Consider the following 10,772-nt stretch of genomic DNA (forward strand, 5'->3'; position numbering starts at 1 on the left):
TGGATGTGCAGTGCGTCCCTGCGTCCAAGGCCTGGAGGGGCTGGGTTTACAATGGAAGAGTTGAGAGGTAGGATGGGACTGGAGTGTATTGGTGTTGTGATGAGGAGAGGTAGATTGAGGTGGTTTGGACATGTGGAGAGGATGGGGGATGATAGTTGGGTGAGGAAGGTGAGAAGTGTTAATATTGGGGGTGGGGTTATGAGGGGTAGACTGAGAAAGACATGGGACGAGGTCATTAAGTGTGACCTTAGGGTTAAGGGACTGAACAGGGAGGCTGCAATGGATCGTGCAGCATGGAGAGCCGCCATTAGGTGACCAAGGCCGACACATGCAAGCATGTTGGAGCCTTTAAAAACGAAAACGACGAAAACGATGAAGGTCTCCCCAGAGTCTGCTCCTGAGCCCACTCTCAGCTCCTCTCACGCCTCAAACTCACCTCCCACAGCAGCCACTGACGATGACGGCTTCACTCTTGTCTCCAGGAGACAAAAGAAGCCCAAGCAGGAAAACTTCACCCCCCCTGCACAAAGCAATGGGCCCCAACAAAACCCGCCACGCCCATCTGTCATGGTGGCCTCTCGCCCTCTTCCTCCTCCCCGCTTCCCAGTCTTCCACGTTGCCCTCCAAGAGGGCTTCACCACCTCCTACGAAGCGGTGGCAGCGGTCGAGGCAAAGCTCCCAGGCCTCCGATGCTCCAACACAATGGCCAAAAACAGGAGCTCTGTACTGACACCCCTGGATGAGGAGACCTACAACCTCCTTTAAGACGCTGCACAGGACGAGACCTTCCCTGTGAAAATGACTGAGCTTACCCTGGGGAGTCAAACCACAAAGGCCATAGTCATGGGCTATCCTCATCACATGCCGGTAGAAATTGAACTAGCCCATGACCTAGTGGAGACTACCGAACGGTGCCAAAAGGCACGGAGCAGAGAAGAAACCCGGCAAGTCCTTGTCACCCTGCGAGGCCCTCTCATCCCAGAGCTCACTCTGGGGAACTGGGGGACGTTCCATCTCCGCCCCTACTCCCCAGAGCCCCTTCGCTGCTTCAGATGCCACAGGTTCGGGCATCACAAGTCTACCTGCAACCGCCCTTACACCTGCGGAATCTGCAGCATGGCACACAATATGGATCTTTGCCTTGCCAGGTTCAAGGCAGGCGAGTCGATCCCCGCCCGTTGCCCAAATTGCGCAGGCAAACATCACGCCTGGCACCCAAGCTGCCCTGCCAGACTCACCCTAGTGAACCAGGGCCGTCTTCATCAGGTTTCCTGGGTCCAGGAGAAGGCCCAAGCCAACCCCAACCCAGCCCCTCCAGGCACCTTCATCTGGGGCAGCCAAACCAAGGCCAAGGCCTCCCCTCCCCCCCCTCCTGCCACAGCAGACTTCCCTCCCCTGCCTTCTGCTCAACCCCCACCACCCTCACAGCCGCCCCAGCCACCATCTCCCAGCCACCTGCAGCTCCACCTCAGCAGCCCCTTCAATCTTCAAACGATGCCCGTCAGGACCCACATTCAATTTCCCTCTGCGTGGGGGACCTGCGCTCCATTCTCCGCGACTTTGCCCTGCTGTTCACCAAGAGCCTGGCAGGCCGCATCAACACAAAGCTCGACCCAATCCCACTCCAAGGGGTGGTCAAAACGATCATCAGTCGCATGGTGGAGGAGACCGTTCCCTCTCTAACCCCGGTGGCATCCCCCCCAGCTCCCGACCAGCCCACTCCCACATCTCCCGCCACTCCTATGGAAGGGCTACCTCGCCCTCTCCCCAAGCAGAAACCAGACAACCAATGCCACGCCTCCGTATCTTGCAGTGGAACTGCCTAGGGGCAAGAAGTAAGCTAGCCCACCTTCAAGAGGTGGCTGCTAAGGATGACTTTCATGTCATCCTCCTGCAGGAGACGCTTCTTCCCCAGGACTCCACTCTAAGACTCAGAGGTTATCAGGGACACTTTCTTCCTCAGATCCCAAGTGCCTCTAGGGGATGTGCAATCTTCGTCAAGGACCACATCCCCCATACTGCCTACCTTCCACCTATGTTTTGTGGTGAGGGTGTCGAGGTGCAGGGCGTGGTCCTGAGCCTCGCTCCTCCCTAAACATTTTCAACGTATACAAAAGCCATGAAGGCACTCTCGATTTGGGTGAAATCTTGACCCTGGCAGCTATAGAACCCATGTTTATTGGTGGCGACTTCAATGCGAGCCATCCCATCCTCTCCTCTCCCCTCCCAGGAAACGAAGCTGGGAGACACCTCGCCTATGTTCTCAAGGAAGTACCGGACGTGACCTTGTTGAACGACACCTCCGAACCCACCCACGTTCGTGGTGGAAGACTAGACCTCTCACTAGTCTCCTCTGCTCTTGCCAGCAACTCTGCTTGGTTCCCACATCAGTTCCTCACTAGTGACCACTTTGGCATAGTGAATGAACTGAATGTTTCTACTCCCACCCCCCCGCCACCCCCCCACCTCTCTGGAACCTATGCAAGGCTCGCTGGAGAGAGTATGAGGAGGCTGTTGTGACTCTACTCAACAATGTCGCACCCCATCCCTCCCTTGATGATCATGCCGAAAGCGTCGCTAGCACACTCAAACACGCCGCTGCACAGGCAATACCCCTCTCCAGGCCACCACGCTGTCTCATCAAAGACCACTGGTACTACGACGAGAGAGTCTGTGAGCTCAACCACAGGCTTAATGCAGCCTGCAAAGCTCACAGGAGAGGGCCTTCTGACATAAGGGGCAATACCTGGCTGCAGTTGCACGCAACATCTCACAGGAAAAATGATGCTTAATGGAAGAGGCTTGAATGAGATGGTGCAGATCTCTCGATCCACACTCCTCCCTGAAGGATATGTGGATGAAGATCAGACGAGTCTCCCACAATAAACCGCCCTCCCCCCCCCTCTCACCCCAATCCTGCAGGAGAAGCCAATCATCTAGCTGTCCTCTTTGCCGAGAGAACCTCTCCCACCAACCTTCCCCAGTCTATCTGGGATGAGCAGGTGCACCTTGCTGGCCCTAGAAGAAACTCCATAGACGTTGCCTGCTCACGCCCTGATGACACTGACTGCCTCTACACTCTTGAAGAACTGGAGAGTGCTCTCCTCGGCAAAAAGGACACTGCCCCTGGGGCGACGGCCTCACCTATTCTCTCCTAGCTAGATCGGGACGGAGGGGCCAAACTGCACTACTCAACCTTATTAACCAATCGTGGGAGGAAGGAAGACTTCCTAGATCGTGGAAGAATGCAATTATTCACCCCATACCTAAGACCAAAGACCCTGCTGCCATGAGACCCATATCACTCCTCAGCTGTATAGCCAAAACAGCTGAGAGGTTGGTCCTCTTTCGCCTCGTCTGGACACTAGGCCCTCTGCACCCTAGACTTTTTGCCTACTTGCCTGGCCGTAGAGCCCCCCAGTGCCTTGCCTCATTTCTAGGTGAGCTGAGAAGTGGCAGAGGAACTGCTATCTTCCTCGATCTAGAGAAAGCCTTTGAGTTGGCTAACCCTGAAGCTGTCCTTGCAGCACTTGCTGAGAAGGGAGTCAGTGGCAGACTCTTTTCTTGGATCAGAAACTTCTTCACTGACCGTACTGCCTGTGTCCGCTTTCAGGGTCAGCTCTCCCCTTCCTACCCTCACTCCAACGGAACTCCACAAGGAAGTGTGCTCAGCCCTTTCCTATTCAACTCCCTTGTAGAAAGCTTGGTGTCCATCAACTTCAGCCGCAGTGCCACGCTGCTCTGCTATGCAGATGACCTGGCGCAGAACCTCACACAATCAGGCCATGGCTGCTCTTACCCTCCTCCATGATAGGTGCTGCGAGCTTGGTCTCAAGAGCAACCTCGACAAGACCAAATATATGTACTTTGGCATGCGCCCTTCAGAGTGCCCTCTTCTTCTCGGGGGACATCGTTTGGACCTAGTTCGCAGTCACCAATACTTGGGGGTGTGGTTTGACAGCCACCTGTCCTTTGCCCCTCACATCCGCTGTCTGCTGGAGAGAGCCGTTCCCAGGATCAATGCACTCAGAATGCTTGCGTGCTGATCTCTGGGTGCATCCAGTCGCGTACTCAAAACCTTCTACTTCCATGCCATAAGCTCCTTAGTTGACTACTGCGCCATCTGTCTTGTAGGGCTTTCTGAGGGCCAGTCCCGGTCCTTAGAGACCCTGCAGAACAGGACGCTGCGTGTCATACTAGGAACCCCCATGTGGACGCGACTGGAAAACCTCAGAATCGAAAGCTCTTTCCATCCCTAATGCACAGGATATGAAGTCGATCGGCAGCAACTGTAGCTCAACTATGCCTACACAGGCCTCAGCTTCCTGTTTCCATCCTTTTGCAGAGAAACATAGCACGACCTCCCAACCCACATCCTGGAAAAGACTGGGCACACTGCATCATCAATACAGTTTACAACTTTGGCCTATCGCCCATACTTCAAGAAGGCCCCGACTCACACAATCCTGACTACTTCCCCCCTCCTCCCTGGCAACCCCCTGCCATACGCTGTCTGGCCCCCGCAAGCAACGTTCCCAGAGCTGCTATTCCCTCTCTTCTCCGACAGCAAAGCCTCGAGAGAATCTCATCTCTCCACTTGCTCTACACCTCTGAATATTATACAGATGGGTCTGTTTCACCTGAGGGGTCTGCAGGTGCTGCAATCTTCAGTGATCGTCTGGTCGAGACCTGGCGGCTCCCCATGGGGACCACCATGTACAAAACAGAGTTGGTCGCCATTTTAGGTGCCCTACGTCATGCTCTACTGCACCATAGGCTCCACATAGTCATCCACACTGACTCACTCTCGTCTGTTTACGGTCTGCACCAGACGCTTCACTGACTTTGCTGACCTGTTGACCTCAGTTCATGCTGTAGCCGACTCCATCTCTCGCTATGGGGGTGAGATTCCCCTGCACTGGCTGCCTTGACATGTAGGCATCTCAGGCAACGAGCGTGCCGACGCTGCTGCCCGAGCTGCTACCGCTCTCCCCTACATTACATTCCCTCTCCCTGCCAGTCTCTCACACATACGCCATGCAATTGCACGCTCCACCTACGACCTCACAATCGCCAATCACGAAGCCCTTGTTGCAGAGAGCTCCTACTCAGCCACTTGGCTTGCTAGAGCAACAGCCTACAAACAACCTTTCTTCCCCCTCCCATACACCTAACCTGCCAACGAAACACATTCACCGACTCCGCCTTGGTTACCCCTGTTTCACCCAAATCACCCGCAACAACCCTGAGCCTTGTGCACACCGTCACCACACAGACAACTGGCCCCTACTCCAATACATCCTTAATTGCCCAGCCACTGCCTCGCTCTGCATTGCTATTTCTCGTTCCCTTGTCAGGAGAGTCTCTAGAGCTCATACTGCTGCTGAAATCATATTCCTTTCCCCCATCTCCTCCCTCCTCCGCCTTGTCTCCATCTATCCCCCACCATCGTAGGCAACTCACAATCATCTCACTCATTGTCTTTCACCGTGCCACCCTTGACCTACCTATGCTTCCCTCAGCTTTCAACTTAGTCTGTCCCTTCTCCCATGCTCTCTCTTGCCTACAAACAGAACATCTCATCCTCCCAAGCCCGCTGCATTCGCAGCAACACCTACTCATCACCTTCCTCCTCCCTGCTTCAAAAACATCTCCACCTTCTTCCTCCTCTTAGCTACCCTCCACGTTTTCACCATACCCTACGCCCTTCTCACTGACGGGCTTCTTGTCTGCCCGTGTCCACTCTTTCGCTGAAAGGTGGACGAATCTAAACAAACAAACATCCACTGTAATTCAGTTTCGTTTCTTTGAGAGCCAGAGAGGGAGCTGTCGGACTTTTGTATAGCAGGGTAGAGGACCAGCCCAGTAATATCAGTGCCAATACCTGAAGGTATCCCTCTGTAGCAACTGCTGAAGTGTGAATATTATTGAATGAAGATGGTCTAATAAATATTCTGTCCGGAGCAGAGTTTCCCTGCGACAAAAGAAAACGTTTGCAGTTTGTTGAATATCACTTAAAGAACCATTATGAGTACTTAGTTGCTGGAGAGGGACACCTTCACCTACTGTAATAGCACCCATAGAGCCGGACAGCGAACCTGTTTTACAAACGTCGCTGATTTTTCCATATATCTCCCAAAAGCATGATAGTGGACTGCAAGAGAAGGGTAGCTTTACCTTGAAGTCCCTCAGGTTTATGTTAAGATGAGCTAGGAACTACCACAACATATAAAACTAAAAGGTAAATCACTTGGAAAATCCTTCATATTACTATATCTGTACACTTTCAGTTTAAATGGTTAATAGCTATGCTGTGTAGAAATAGAAATATGACATTATGCCGGTTACAAGGAAAGGTTGTACTATTACCTCTCTGATATCACTATTATAGTGGTAACTGCTTATTAAAACTGTCCGCTTGAATCCTTCTTTTCTTTTGGCCGGTGAGTAGTTGGGTACATATTACTCTCGATCCTTCATGAATGCAACAGGGTAAGTCTGAACCGCCTTCCTCAGTAGGATTAACAGATCTGTGGTACAGTAAGAATAGAGAAGCAAATACTGATACCTTGTTTGAAAACTGCAACAATGAGTTCAAGGTGCAAAACGTACATCAGGACTAGGAGATGGCTGATTACCCAAGTAAACTAGTGCTGTGCAGTACTTCAGTGTTTAGAATGGTCAGTCCCTTTCAATTGCATATGAGCTACATTACCTATATTAGCCACGTACAGTTTCACTGCAAGGCTGAACCTTCTTCTTGAAGGAAGTGTGATATCTAAAAGGAACCTTTCCTTATGATGGTGTACTAGAATTCAGGAAGATGTTCTTTAGTGACATAAGTGCATGTGAAAACTGAAGTATTTGATGGTCATTTCTTGGAGAGTCAGACAGTGTATTGCTTTATAGGTATGAATCGACAGCATGCAAACATATGACAGGTTATATATCAAAAGACCTCCTAACATGAACCATCGTAAAGAGTGGTCCGAGCTCGTGTATCGACACCCACACTCAGGGAACAGAAATGTCACTAGACGGATGTGCTATCAGTGAGTCATCGTGGCTCAGCAAATTGGGTCAAAGTCTTTCTAATCCATCCCCTGCCTCAACTTCACAGAGTGTGCGAGGAGTAGGACAAGGGACACTCCTTTTTTTCCAGGGAGTTGGTATTAATTAGATGAGAAGAAAAGAGGTTACAAAAAAAAGTGATGCCTATCAACTGGAAGCATCCCGACACACACACACACACACACACATACACACACACACACACACACACACACACACACACACACACACACACACACACACAAACGGTTTAAGGGTCAACTTTACTATTAATAGGTCCTTTTCATTAATGGCTGCACATCGTTAAATTTCAGTTTGCTGTCAGCATCCGCATTTCACATAGTTACCTGGTCTGAAGTGGGGACTGCATAGCTATCATATTTTATGTCCTCAGTGTTTAGGTGTGACACGTTCAGACGGGAAAACAGAACAGTTAATTCCAAGTTCAATGTGCCATCGGTCGTGGGATACCCTGACAACCACTGAACGGACGCAGGTAAGTCGCGTCGGCACCCGTCAGGCCAAGAAAGTTCTGATGGCAAAACTTTCCAGTGGGAAAGTGGCAAACGTAGGAGGGAGCAACAGTATTAACTCGCTGGGTGGCAGTATCTCATTTTTAGCAGCTAAAATACCCTTGAGGAATTTTTTTTAAGTTTTAATAATCTTATAAACATTCAAAGCACTGAGTACATCGATTGAGGACAACGCACTAAGTGATACAAAGAGTGTAAATATAGTGTATGTAACAAATACTGGACAGATGGGAAGTGACGGCATTGATGAGAGAAATCATGGTTATTTACATACTTCAGATGATACGATCCGGTGATGGTGGAATCAGGGAAGGTGGATGAGAGCGCAACTGCGTGAGAGTTGCACGAAAAGAATTTTATCAATACAACAGTTTGGCAGGAATATCGCAGCAAGAACAGGTGTCGTAACCATGGTAATTTTTTTTTTTTTTTATGTGTTCGACTCTGGGCATAGGCTTCACAGCCTGCTCCCAAGGCCCAGTAGTCCTCCTACATATCATACACCTCTACATGTCACCACTTCGGCGCTAACACCCACCGTCCATATTGAATACATGCTAGGGCTGTCTCATACAGGACTGGTGTATTGGTATTAGAGGGGGTATATTTACGATATGTCGGCGGGTCTTCTGGTAGATCGGTAAAGTCTGCTTTACATGAAATTCAAATCCTTAAACTGTTCCCTGCCCCAGCGGGGATTTGAACCTGGGTCCGGTAGAACCGCAGGCCACCTCTCTACCGACTGAGGCGCCTCCCCTGGCATTGTTGTAGTTGTTGATGTTTTCGTGGTTGATGTTGTTGCTGAAATTTCCCAATCTGTCTGGCTGAGTATACCCATCCACTGCAGGCATGCAACCTTCCCTGTAGGGCCGCCTAGCGCAGAGAGCTGGTGTTCCCTAGCCGCAGACAGCACCTTGTCACAGGGTTGCGCGGATAAGAGTGTGAAGGTTTGAGTCCAAGATGCACGCCGCATTTCCATCTCACGGAGTTGACATTTGTTCATTGGGTATAAAAATTAAATCATTATTAGATAGATATTGCTCTCATGACATAAAGGAACGAAATCGGCACTTACAGAGATCTCCACATTGTAGAATTACCTACCAGTAAAGTGTGCTTTCTGAGAGCGTGACTAACGAGCGAACGTTTGTATATACACCTGTTATCATAATTTCATCTTGGTGTAAACTAGAATTATTTCTGGTGAGGTAGCTGAACAATAGCAGAAGAATAATTGAGCTGAAATATTGACTTTCTTACTTTTTCCCCTTCAAACAAACGTTCACACACACACACACACACACACACACACACACACACACACACACACACACACACACACACACACACACACATTAGGTAGCTGAACAATAGTAGAAGAATTGAGCTGAGCTGAAATAATGACTTTTTCACGTTTTCCCTTTCAAGCATTCGTTCACACACACACACACACACACACACACACATGAGACAGCTGAACAATAGCAGAAGAATAACTGAACTGAAACATTTACTTTCTCACGTTTTCCCTTTCAAACACACACACACACACACACACACACACACACACACACACACACACACACACACACACACACACACACACACACATGAGACAGCTGAACAATAGCAGAAGAATAACTGAACTGAAACATTTACTTTCTCACGTTTTCCCGTTCAAACACACACACTCACACACACACACACACACACACACACACACACACACACACACACACACACACACACACACACACACACACACACACACACACACACACGGGCGCGCGAATTTGCGCAATTAAATGACTTTGAAAAACAACTCAAACCCCACATGTGCCTCATTTCTATCTATCCATCTATCTATCTATCAATCTATTTCCAGACGCCTTTTTCCCGTAAGGGGTGGCCACAAACAAATCGCCTCCATGTCGCCCTGTCCCCCTCCATTTCACTGCCCTGCTCCCAGCTCACACCCTCTCATATACCTCTCCACTCCATCCCCCCATCTCATCCTTGCCCTCCCCCTCCATCTCACTCACATACACTTTCCTCGTCAATCTCTTACTCTCATTCTTTTCCACATGACAAAACCACCTCAATGTGTTTCTCCTAACGCTCCCTATCACATCCACATCCACACCACAATGCTCCTTCCCTTCCTCATTTGTCAGTCTGTGTCTCCATGTGACTCCACATGCTCCTCTCAGATAACTCATTTACACTGCTGTCACTCTTGACTTCTGTCCCTTCAACAAGAGCCAAGCTTCATTGCCTCTTTGGTATTGATTTAAATCAATTTCATAGTGGAGGATGTCAGTTGAAGTCCTCGGTATATTTCATTGGAAAGCTGAGATTCCAAAGAGTTACTTTGGTCTCATGAGTAAATTTATAACTAAAAACAAAATTTATTAAATGCACCAAGTACATGCTGAAAGAATCCCTTCTCCATCTCACATAGTAGGAAAGTTATTAGCCTCTGAAAACAGCTGCGGTCGGGCTGTGTCGTGTCGTGTCGGGTCCGGCTGGGTTGCATATTTCTCTTTTGTATTACGGTTTAGCACCACCGCCCTAACCCAGGTAGCCTTAGTGGGATAGGTTAAGGCTCGTCTAGATTACATTAGAAGCAAAAAGGTAATTTTGCCTGGGAAACACACTGAGGGTATTACCAAGAAAATCCTATGGTTAGTTTTGAATCGACTGGGCAAGCATCGCTTCTGGCTGATGTTCCCGGTGGTGTCGCTGAACCATAATACTCGTACAGAAGGGAAAAGTGCGGCCAGGTCTTGTCGGGCCAATCATTTTTCAGCTGAACACTGAGTAAACATCACTTCGTTACTCTTGTTTGCTTCGCTCTCTGTGATCGCTTTCTTGTAATATGAACCTCAGAGCCAAGCAACCAAGGAATAGTATGGCAGTGAAATACAGTACGATGTAAAATTTACGTATAATTTAGGCTGAACGATAACATGAAATATTCGCCAAAATAACAGATATCGCTAACAAGTACAGCAACAGTTTTTGCTTCAGAAAGAAATTGCATTAAGCAAATATAAATACCTTTCTGCAACTCTACCAGCAAACGTCCATGAAACCTAGAATCGATACAGTTTCTTCCATTTCCAATCCAGTTTTTAATTATACTTTGAATTATCGATAGTCTCTCTC

Source organism: Coenobita brevimanus, chromosome 100 (genome assembly GCF_032717465.1).
Source record: "Coenobita brevimanus isolate Jiangsu-jjx chromosome 100, ASM3271746v2, whole genome shotgun sequence".
Lineage (NCBI taxonomy): Eukaryota > Metazoa > Arthropoda > Malacostraca > Decapoda > Coenobitidae > Coenobita > Coenobita brevimanus.